Below are 11,776 nucleotides of genomic sequence, written 5' to 3' on the forward strand. Positions count from 1 at the left end.
CAATTTAGCTTTTGAAATACCCTTTCTGTTTCTTTCTTGCTTTGTCTATTTCTCATTATTGAATCATCCCCATCTAAATATAAATAACAGTTTTCAAAAAACTTTCCCTTCATCCCACATCTCCCTCCAGCTCCTCTTAGGAGAACTTCCTAAAACATCTTCCTACGCAAGCTGCCTCAATTTTTTTTCACATTGCAACCTCTTCAGTGCATTTGGATTGAACTTCCATTTTCACCACTTCACTGCAGTGGTTCTTATCAAATCATCACATTCATTGGTCACTTTTCTAGCTTCATCTTATCTGAACTCTCAACAGAACCCAGTGTGGCTGAACACAGCATTCAGTATGGCTCCTTATTGGAATACTTTTCTGCCTCTTAATTCCAAAGACCCAGTTTCCTTGCTTTTTTCTTACCCTTGTTTGATTTTTCCTCCTGCTAAACTTTTTTTCTTTTTTCATTCAGTCACAGGGATCCAACCCAGGACCTTGTGCATACTTGGCAAGCACTTCACCACTGAGCTATACCCCCAGCCCTCCTGCTTAATTTTAAGTTTGTTGTTGTTTTGGTACCAGGAGTTGAACTCAGAGGTGCTTAACCACTGAGCCACATCCCCAGTCCTCTTATATTGGATTTTAAGACAGGATCTCCCTAAGTTGCTTAGGGCCTGGATAAGTTCCTGAGGCTTGCCTCAAACTTGTGATCCTCCTGCCTCAGTATCCCAAGCACTGGAATTACAGGTGTGCACTACAACACCAGCTCTGCTTAAGTTCTCAATGTTGATTATCTCTACTCACTGACTTGGTAATTTCAACCAGTTTCATGTAAGAGGGGCCAAAGGGCTGTGGAGGAAAGAAAGGTCTGATAGTTTTAAGTTGTTTGCATTTGACTCAGGGTAAACATCTCATCAACTTTGTCATAGGTGAAGTCTTCTGTCTGGGAGTGTGTGTGTGTGTGTGTGTGTGTGTGTGTGTGTGTGTGTGTATGTGTGTGTATTAAACTGATTTGCTTTACTTTCCAAAGTTCTACCATGTGGGTACCTACCAGTAAAGACAGGAAGTAAAGTCTCAAAATTTAAAGCAACATAAAAGTATTCAGTAGAGGATGAGTGAGAGATTAACTTTGAAATATATGTCCCTTAGGAAACAGGAGCTTTGTAGATAATATTGGACTTTAAATAAGGCTAAATAGAGGCTTAAACCAATCTTACCTTAATCTTTAATGGTTGACCTCTCTAGTTTGAGGCACTATTACCTCAAATGGTGGTGACTGCACATCTCAGGGGATGTGATGAACTCAGGGAGAGGATTCATCCACTTATCTTTTTTATTTTTATTATTTTTTTGGTAATGGAGATTGAACCTGGCCACACTCTACTGTTGACCTATATTCTAGCCCTTTCTCTTTCTTTTCGTTTCTTTTTTTCTTTTTTTCTTTTTTTTTTTTTTAATTTTGAGACAGGGTCTTGCTAAGTTGCCCAAGTTGCCCTTGAACTTGTGTCCTTCTGCCTCAAGAGTTGCTGGGATGACAGGTGTGCATCAACCACACCCAGCTATCCCCATCTCCTCACAGATCTCAGAGCTGTATTATTCTGAAACTACTCTTATTCTGAGAGACTTTAAATTCATAAAACTCATCTTTGAGCTTTTTGTAATGTTTTGACTTCATAGACTAAGCTCTAAAATCTTTTCTAAGAACTTTGCACATATTTTTAAAAATGACCATTGTAACTGGGCCTGATGCAGTCCCAGCCAGGAAGTTTGTTTAAGCCCAAGAATTCTAGGAGAGCCTAGGCAACATAGCAAGATGCATCTTTAAAAAAAATTGCACTTGGTTGCAGAAAATAAGGATCTGTAAATTTATGTTGCTCTTATTTGCAAAGCGTTCATCATCAGAGTAAACACCAACATTATCTTTACCTTTATTTTGTTCATAAAACAACAATAACAGTCTTTCACTGGTGAATATTTCTGAAGAATGCCTAAGGAAGTTATTTTTTAAAATTTGTGAAGGCACAAACATTTAATAATCACCATTTTGAAGTTTAGAAGTAGTAGACATTTTTTACCTAAAGAAAATAAGTAATCAGCATTCCTTTATGTATGTTATGACTTCTTTTATGCCTTTAAACTTCTTTGTCTTTGCCTAAAATGACTTTCTATCTTTTTCTCACATTTCTCCAATATGCCCTTTAAGTTCTCAGTCAAGTTTTCCTTTTAGTCTTCTCTAACAAACCACAATGGAATTAATCTCATATTCACTCACTCAGCATACATATATTTCACACTAATATATATATCAGGCATTGAGGTGTGCATTGGGTAGGTGCCTTCATGAAGTTCACAGTCAGAAGAAAATTCAAACAGTGATTTCATCCTACCTCACGTTAATCTACTTCTCTATTTAGGTTAGAAACTTCTCAGGGAGAGAAACTGTGACTTGGTCTTTATATCCACAACACAATGTCTTATTCTTAGTGGTTGCCCCAAAATATTTATTGGATTGAAGACTACACTGTCTTTTGTCACCACTTGTGTCCTGTTATGATTTGTCATACTGTAAGGAACAGAAAGCTCAGCCAACAATCAGAGTTCATTTTCTCATCACTGGCATAGATTGAACAACTCAATAGTGTTAAGTCTGGCAATTCTCTTAGTCCTGCAACCTTACAGTCTTAATAAGATCACTGCTTCATCATGATGATCATACCTCACTTCTAAGCAGAATAAGGACAAAGAGCAGAGTCAGTCTTGTGTGTTCCTTTTACAAGGAAACAGAAAGGGTTGCACAGTCTTTCACTGGCCTTTCCCTGTTGCATAGCAGCTGTGGAGGCTAGGAAAATATGTTCTAACTCATGAAACTCCAATCATGAAAAGCAACCAGGTAGAGAGAGGTTAGGGTGAGTCACCCAACCAGCAGGGGTACCCCATTACTAAAATGAAAACTAGACAAGAATATTCATGGATAGTTCTTAAGGAAGAAAGCTCCTGAGACTTTTAGTTTCTTCTTTTTATGTTCTTGATAAACAGTTATCACCTTTTATACCCCAGGAAGTGTTCTAGGTGCTAGAGACAGTGTCATGAATAAAAGTCCCTGCCCTTATGAACTTATATTTTGGAAAGACCAACAGATATAAAAAGTGAAAAATATAAATTTTGGCAGGGATAAGTACCATGAAGGAAAACAGAACATTGGGTAGAGTATTGTATGAATGGGGTGGAAACTCCTTTACATAAGGAGTTTTAAAAAGGCCCTCTGAAGGTTGATAGTCGAGCTGGTAACTACATGAAGCACTCCAGGCAGGAGGGACAGGAAATGCAGCAGCCCTGAGACAGACTTACTGGCACAGCACACTAGAATAAGGGGTGCTAAGGCAGCAGAGTCAAGAGGGTGCGAGGCCAGGGAGAGCACTTGCTTGTCATTAGCATTATTGTTGTTATTAATATGCAATGGAAGCCATTGCGGGTTTAAGAGCAGGCGCACGACATGACTGGATTTAAATTTTTAAGTCTGACCATTGTGTAACTAGCCTAATGGAAGCTTAGAACTTACACGAACAGCATAAAACATTAGAAAGGTAGGAAGAATGGCCCTTTCCTCTTCGCCTTTTGTTTAAATAAAAAAGAGAATTAGTTTTGTTTCTCCAGATTATGGATGATGTACATCCTATTACTCAGATATTATATACTAGACTATATATTAATATTATATGTTGGCTATTAAATATACACATATGTATATATGCATGTATGTATATATAGACATTAATATTATATAATCAACCCGAGAAGGAGAGGAACAGCACTTAAAATGCAGATAACAATACTAAAGGCCTAACAATTAGAGAAAAACTGTTGACTTTGAAGGAATTCTTTAGACACTGATTCAACAAACCCTGAAGCACCTTTTAACTCTGATTTCCAGATAACTGAGCTAACAATTTCTGCAATGGCTGATTTTTAAAAAAAAATATTTATTTATTTTAGTTTTCGGTGGACACAACATCTTTGTATGTGGTGCTGAGGATCAAACCTGGGCCACAGGCATGCCAGGCAAGCGCGCTACCGCTTGAGCCACATCCCCAGCCCCTACAATGGCTGATTTTATGCATCAACTTTCCTGGGCCACAGGGTCACCAGATACTTGTTTAAACATTATTCTGTGTGTGTCTATGAGGGTGTTTCTGTTTAAGATTAACATTTAAGTTGGTAGACTTAATAAAGCAGATTGTTGTTCCCTTTGTGGGTAGGCCTCATCCAATCTATTGGAGGCCTGCATAGATCAAAAGTGGAGTAAGAGAAAAATTCTCTCTCTTTGGCTGTCTTTGTGCTGAGAAACTGGGTTTCTCCTGCCTTCAGATTCAAACTGAAACTGAAGCTTATTCACTTGTTCTCAAGTCCTCAGATGCAGACTGGAATGAATGTGTGTGTGTGTGTGTGTGTGTGTGTGTGTGTGTGTGTGTGTGTGTATGCATACACATATACACATTTAAAATGTATATATACATATTTAAAGTATGTATTTAAAATGCTCTTAAACCTGCAATGGCTATTATCACACATACATTTAAAATCCTGTTTCTGATGGAGATTTAATTACCTACAGAAATAACTAATATGTTTGTGAAAATCATGAAGTAATGTTTTATGTAACTCCAATATATTTAAAGGTACTAGAAAAATACAGTAAGTGTTCATAGTAGTTATCTTTGAATGAAGAGTATATGGATGATTTTTGGTTTCTTCTCTATATTTCTATCAATGTTCTAAAGAATATATATTATTTCTGAAATTACAAAGCAAACTGCATATATTACTCATTTTCTTATGCAGAAAATAGCACATAAACAGAGAGAATCCAAGTATTTTCTTTTTTCATTTTTTTTTCTAGGCAATTTCTAAACTAGGAAAACACCAAAGTTGTGTTTTTAAAAATTTTTTACTTCTACTCAAGATTTCAAGTAATCCACTATAAAAGTTCCACTCTTGGCCCAGAATCATTTCCCCAGCCCAGGCCTGTCCCTGGGTCTCTGATTGCTCTTTTTGCCATGGTCATGAATCAGTTTGGATTCCTTTCTCCTGTGACTTCTATCATACACTGTAGCCCTTTGTTTTTCCTTAAGTTTGACCTTACAGAAAACCAAGTTCTTTTCTTTACCTACTTTCCTCCAAACACACTGATGTGTGTGTTTTTTTCTTTCAAAGCCTGGAGACTAGGAAGTTCAAGGGCAAGGCTTCAGCACCTGGCAGGGACTTCATGCTGCATCATAACAGTGGAAGGAAGCAAGCATGGGAGACAAAGAGAACTGGGCCAGACTCATCCCTTTTATCAGGAATCCACTCCCATACAACTTACACGCCCCCATTAACCCATTACTGTGTAAAGGTCCCACCTTTAGTTTTAATAACTATTTAATAACTATTAAAATGGCAATTAATTAAATTTCAATCTAAGTTCTGGAGGGGACATTAACAGGAAGTGAATTACACATATTTGAAATGTTAAGTGCTTGAGTAAAATGTGAGCCCCCAAGTTGTGTGTATTGATTGATACTAAAGTATCAACCAAAGGGCATGAAACTGCTCTTTTTGAGGCCTGGAAAGGAATCTGTTATTCTATTTTTTTTTAACATTTATTTTTTAGTTTTTCGGCGGACATAACATCTTTGTTTGTATGTGGTGCTGAGGATCAAACCTGGGCCACACCCATGCCAGGCGAGTGCGCTACCGCTTGAACTACATCCCCAGCCCCAGAATTTGTTATTCTAAAGTAGTATTTATTTTTTTCTTTTAAAAAGTTTTTTTTTTCTTTTGTGTGTGTGTATGCTGCTGGCAATCTAACCTAGGGCCTTGTGCATGCTAGGCAAGTGCTGTACAACTGAACTTCAGTCCCAGCCCCAAAGTAATATTTCTAGCTTTTTTTTTTTTTTTTTTTTTTTTTGAGAGAGAGAGAGAGAGAGAGAGAGAGAGAGAGAGAGAGAGAGAGAGAGAGAGAGAAAGTTTTTTTAATATTTATTTTTTAGTTTTTGGCAGACACAACATCTTTATGTGTATGTGGTGCTGAGGATTGAACCCGGGCCACACGCATGCCAGGTGAGCGCACTACTGCTTGAGCCACATCCCCGCCCCTTTCTAGCTTTTTTTTTTCTTAGATGTTGATGAACCTTTGTTTTATTCATTTATTTATATACGGTGCTGAGAATCGAACTCAGTGCCTCACACGTGCCAGGCAAGTGCTCTGCCACTGAGCCACAACCCCAGCCCCAAAGTAGTATTTCTTAAAACTCAGTCTCAAGACCAGCATGGACATTACCAGGGAGCTTTATAAAAATGCAGATCCTCAGATCCTACTTCAGAAGCAAATCAAAAACTCTGAGAGTGGCCCCAGAAATTTGTGTTTTTAACAAGTCTTCCAGATAATCTTGAGGCTCACTAAAGTTTGAGCTGCTCTTGACAAGAAAAGTAGAGGAGGTAAGGAAAGAGGAGAGAAGAGAAGAAAGTGTGAAGATGTGAGCCTGTACCCCTTATGGAAGGACAATGTGAGAAGAGAAGTCCTCAGTAGTAGACTTAAAATCCTAAGTGGGAGACTAAGGAATAGTTTATATATTTTTCTTTTATTTATTCATTCATTTTAGATATACATGACAGCAGAGTGTAACTTGTTCCAATTAGAATCCTACGATAGTGGTTGTATATGATACGGAGTTACACTGGTAATATATTCATATATAAGGCTAGGAAAGATATGTCAATTCATTGTACTGTCTTTTCTATTCCCTTCTTCCCTCCCTTCTCTTAAGTCCCTTTTGTCCAGTCTAGTGAACATCTAATCTTCATCATTAACATAAACACATCAGAGAGAACATTCTGCCTTTGTGTGTGTGTGTGTGGGGGGGACCTGACTTATTTCACTTAGCATATATTTTTTGACTATTTGAATTTTTTCTTCTGTGAAGTGCCTGTTCAATTCTTTAGCCTACTTATTGATTGGGTTATTTGTGTGTGTGTGTGTGTGTGTGTGTGTGTGTGTGTGTGTGTGTGTTGTTTTTTGAGTTCTTTGTATATCCTGGAGGTTAATGTTCTATCTGAGGTGCTGGTAGTAAAAATTTTCTCCCATTCTGTAGGCTCTTATTCACCTTCTTTTTTTGTTGTTGCTGTTAGAACAACTTAGCAAAATAAAATTCGAGTTTATTGCTGGGCAACATTATTTCACACATACATCAATAGGCCAAAAATAAATAAATAAATAAACAGCAACATCATAGACAAACAAGTGGGGAGGGGAAGCCAGGCATGGTGGCACGTGCCTGTAATCCCAGAGGCTTGGGAGGCTGAGGCAGGAGGATTGCGAATTCAAACCCAGCCTCAGCAAAAGTGATATGCTAAGGAACTCAGCGAGACTCTGTCTCTAAAAAAAAAAAAAAAAAAAGAAAGAAAAAAAAAAAAAAGAAAGAAAAAACTTTTTATCTTTGGCCTCATACAAACCAACTACTTACAGCACAGCACAGCTGAAGCACATACACAAAAAAGTTACTGGAATGCTCAGAATAGGTTTTTTTGTTGTTGTTGTTTTGCATTTTTTTAAACAAGTTTTTTTTTTCCTCCTTTGAGATTATAATGAACACTACAAGTAAATTCAAAAGTGGGACAGAGAATGCTCCCAAGGCTGGTTTGGTCATCTGAAATTATTAAAAATGGCTGACCTCTAACAATATGTACAAAAATATAAAATGTAAATAAAAAATACAAATTTTCCTTTTTTAAAGTACTTTCAAGAAAAAAAGCATGGCCTTAGAAGTTTCGGTTCTTTTTTTCCCTCCCCTGTTGCAAATTCACCTTGTAGTTTTGGTTGGGTGGTGGAGAGCCTGTGTCATCTGAGGGTGGTACTGTCTGGGGTGGGCTGGTGGGTGGGCAGGTGGGTAGCCCTCTTTACTGGAAGGTAACCACGAGACGGGAAGTGGAGGGTGAATAGGTCACAATGGCCTTTTATTTTTAGTTTAACTTTTCCTTTTTGGATGTCTAGTCATTCTCATTGGTCTTTTGCTTCTTGGTATCAACATCATCCTCTTCAGCTTCAGTTGCCTCCTCATCTTTATCTCCATCCTCTTCCTCACCATCACCTTCCTCCCCCACCCTCCTCCTCATCTACCTCATTGTCAACTTCCTGCTTCCCATTTTCCTCATTAGCATTCCCAATAGCAGGGGTGTCTCTTACATTCTCTGCCTCCTCCACAACTTCCTTCTTCTCCTTTAAGTCCTTAGTGGTGATGTTGGAGCTAGTGTCCACAGCTGTGTCTGTATGCTGGGGCAGGCCTGTGATGGATGCAGTGGGTTAAAAAGGAAACTAGAGTTCAGGGACTCTGGAGATAAAGCTGTTGGAGTCCATGGTGGAGGAGACGCGTGGCAGAGGTGGTTGCGGAGACAGCAGTGGGTAGCTGGATCCAGGAACAATGCAAAGATGGAATTTCAAAGCAGCCAGTGGAGCTCTGTTCACAGTCTTGATTGTTTCCTTTGCTGTGAAGAAGCTTTTTAGTTTGATACCATCCCATTTATTGATTCTTGATTTTACTTCTTGCAGTTTAGGAGTCTTATTGAGGAAGTCAGTTCCTAAACCAACATGGTGGAGAGTTGAACCTACTTTTTCTTCTAGTAGGCACAGAATCTTTGGTCTAATGCATAGGTCCTTGATCCACTTTGAGTTGAGTTTTGTACAGAGTGAGAGATAGGGGTTCAATTTCATTCTACTATATATATATTTCCAATTTTCCCAGCACCATTTGTTGAAGAGGCTGTCTTTTCTCCAATGCATGTTTATGGTACCTTTGTCTAGTGTGAGATAACTATATTTATGTGGGTATGACTGTGTCTTCCTATTTTGTTCCATTGATCTTCATGTCTGTTTTTGTGCCAATACCATGCTGTTTTTGTTACTATTCCTCTGTAGTATAACTTAAGTTCTGGTATTTTGATGCCTCCTGCTTCACTTTCCTCACTGAGGATTGCTTTGGCTCTTCTAGGCCTCTTATTTTTCTGAATGAATTTCATGACTGCTTTTTCTATTTCTATGAAAAATGAGATTGGAACCTTAATAGCAACTGCATTAAATCTGTCTAGCACTTTCGGTAGTATGGCCATTTTGACAATGTTAGTTCTGCCTATCCAGAAACAAGGGAGATCATTCCATATTCTAAGGTCTTCTTCAATTTCTTTTTTTAGTTTTCATTGTAGATGTGTTTTACCTCTTTTGTTAGATTTATTCCCAAATATTTGTTTTGTAGTTATTGTGAATGGGATAATTTTTCTGATTTCTCTTTCAGCTGATTTGTCATTGGTGAATAGGAATGCAACTGATTTATGGGTGTTAATTTTATCCTGCTGCTTTGCTGCATCCATTTATGAGTTCTAAAAACTTTCTGATGGAGTCTTTTTGGGGTCTTTTAAATATAGAATCATGTCACCAGCAAATAGTGATAGTTTGAGTTCTTCTTTCCCTATTCATATCCCTTTAATTTCTTTCTTTTTTCTAATTACTGTGGCTAGGATTTCAAGGACTGTGTTAAAGAGGGGTGATGAAAGAGGGCATCCCTGTCTTGTTCTAGATTTAGAGAAAATGTTTTTAATTTTTCTCCATTTAGAATGATGTTGGCCTTGAGGTTAGCATATAGAGCTTTTAAAGTGTTGAGGTGTGTTTCTACTATCCCTGGTTTTTCTATTGTTTTGATCATGAATGGATGCTGGATTTTGTTAAATGTTTTTTTCTGCATCTATTGAGATAATTATGAGATTCTTGTCTTTAAGTCTATTGATGTAATGAATTATATTTATTGATTTCCTTATGTTGAACCAGGCTTGCATTCCTGGAATGAACCGCACTAGATCCTGGTACACGAACTTTTTAATATTTCTTTGTAAATGATTTGTCAGGATTTATTGAGAATTTTTACATCTGTGTTCATCAGGGATATTGGTCCAAAGTTTTCTTTCCTTGTCTGGTTTTGGTAACAGGGTGATACTAGCTTCATAGAATAAGTTTGGAAGAGTTCCCTCCTTTTCTATTTCATGGAATAAAGAGGAATATTGGTTTAAGTTCTTCTTTAAAATTCTGGTAGAACTTTGCTGAGAAAAACTATCTCTGGTTTGGGCTTTTCTTATTTGGTAGTTTTTTGATGGCATTTCCAATTTCATTGCTGGAAATTGATTTGTTTAAATTTTCTTGTCCTCCTGATTCAATTTGGGTAGGTCATATATCTCTAAAAATTTAATATTTTATAATATCAATGTCTTCATGCTTTTCTATTTTATTAGAGTATAGATTTTTGAAGGTAGTTTCTGATTATCATCTGTATTTCAGTGTTGTCTGTGGTGATATTTCCTTTTTCTTCACAAATTTTAATAATTTGACATTTCCCTCTCTTGCTCTTTGTTAGCTTGGTAAAGTGTTTATCAATTTTATTTATTTTTTCAAAGAACCAACTTTTTGTTTTATTGATTCTTTTGTTTCATTTTCATTAATTTCAGCTCTGATTTTCATTATTTACCAACTTCTATTGTTTTTGGTGTTGATTTATTCTTTTTCTAGGACTTTGAGGTATAGCATTAGATTATTTAATTGGTGACTCTATTCTTTTAATGAATGAGCTCAATGCATGAACTTTTCTCTTAGAACTTTTAAAGTCTTCTTCAATTTCTTTCTTTAGTTTTCATTGTAGATGTGTTTCACCTCTTTTGTTAGATTCATTCCCAAATACTTTTTCTCTTTCTTCAAAGTGTCCTTGAAATTTTGATAAATTATGTCATGATTCCCCTTTGCCTCTAAGTATTTTTTTTTATTTCATCACTGATTTGTTCTTCTCTATCCATTTGTCATTCAATAGTGTATTATTTAGTCTCCAGATGTTAAGAGGTAGCTTCTGTTTTTATTTTATTGTTGATTTCTAATTTAATTCCTTTTTTGATCTGACAGAATGCAAAGTATTATCTCTATTTTTTTTTTAATATTTGCTAAGGGTTGCTTTTTGGCCTAAAATATTGTCTGTTTTAGAGAAGGAACTGTGTGCTTCTGATAAGAAAGTGTGTTCAATCATTGATGGATGAATCTTCTTTGTACCTTATGATTAATTTTGACTTGAAGTTCACTTTATCTGATAAGAGGATAAAAACCCCTGCTTATTTATGAGATTCATGTAAATGATAAGTTTTTTCTCATCCCTTTACCTTCAGTTGTAGGTATACTTGTCTTGGATACAGCATATTGTTGGGTCTTGCTTTTAAATTCAATCTGTCAATCTATGTCTTTTTATTGATGAGTTTAAGCCATTTACATTCAATGTTACTATTGAGAAATGATTTTTATTCCCTGTCATTTTGTTTTATTTCTGGTTTTTAATTTGAATTAGTTTTTCCTTTGATTGAGTATCCCTTTAGCATTATTACTCTCTTTACTGGTTTTCTCTTTTATTTTTCATTTCTTCTTCATGGAATATTTTGCTGAGAATGTTCTGTACCACAGGCTTTCTAATTGTGAATTCTTTTAACTTTTGTTTATCATGGAAAGTTTTTATTTCGTCATCAATTCTGAAGCTTAATTTTTCAGGTATAGTGTTCTTGGTTGACATCCATTTTCTTGCAGAGCTTGGTATATGTTATTTCAAGACCTCCTAGCTTTAAGGCTCTGGTTTGAGAAATCAGCTGATATTCAAATTGGTTTCCATCTATTAGTAACCTGTCATTTTTTCTCTGGCAACCTTTTAAATTCTGTTCTTATACTGTATGTTAGGC

The sequence above is a fragment of the Ictidomys tridecemlineatus genome, chromosome 7 (genome assembly GCF_052094955.1).
Source record: "Ictidomys tridecemlineatus isolate mIctTri1 chromosome 7, mIctTri1.hap1, whole genome shotgun sequence".
Lineage (NCBI taxonomy): Eukaryota > Metazoa > Chordata > Mammalia > Rodentia > Sciuridae > Ictidomys > Ictidomys tridecemlineatus.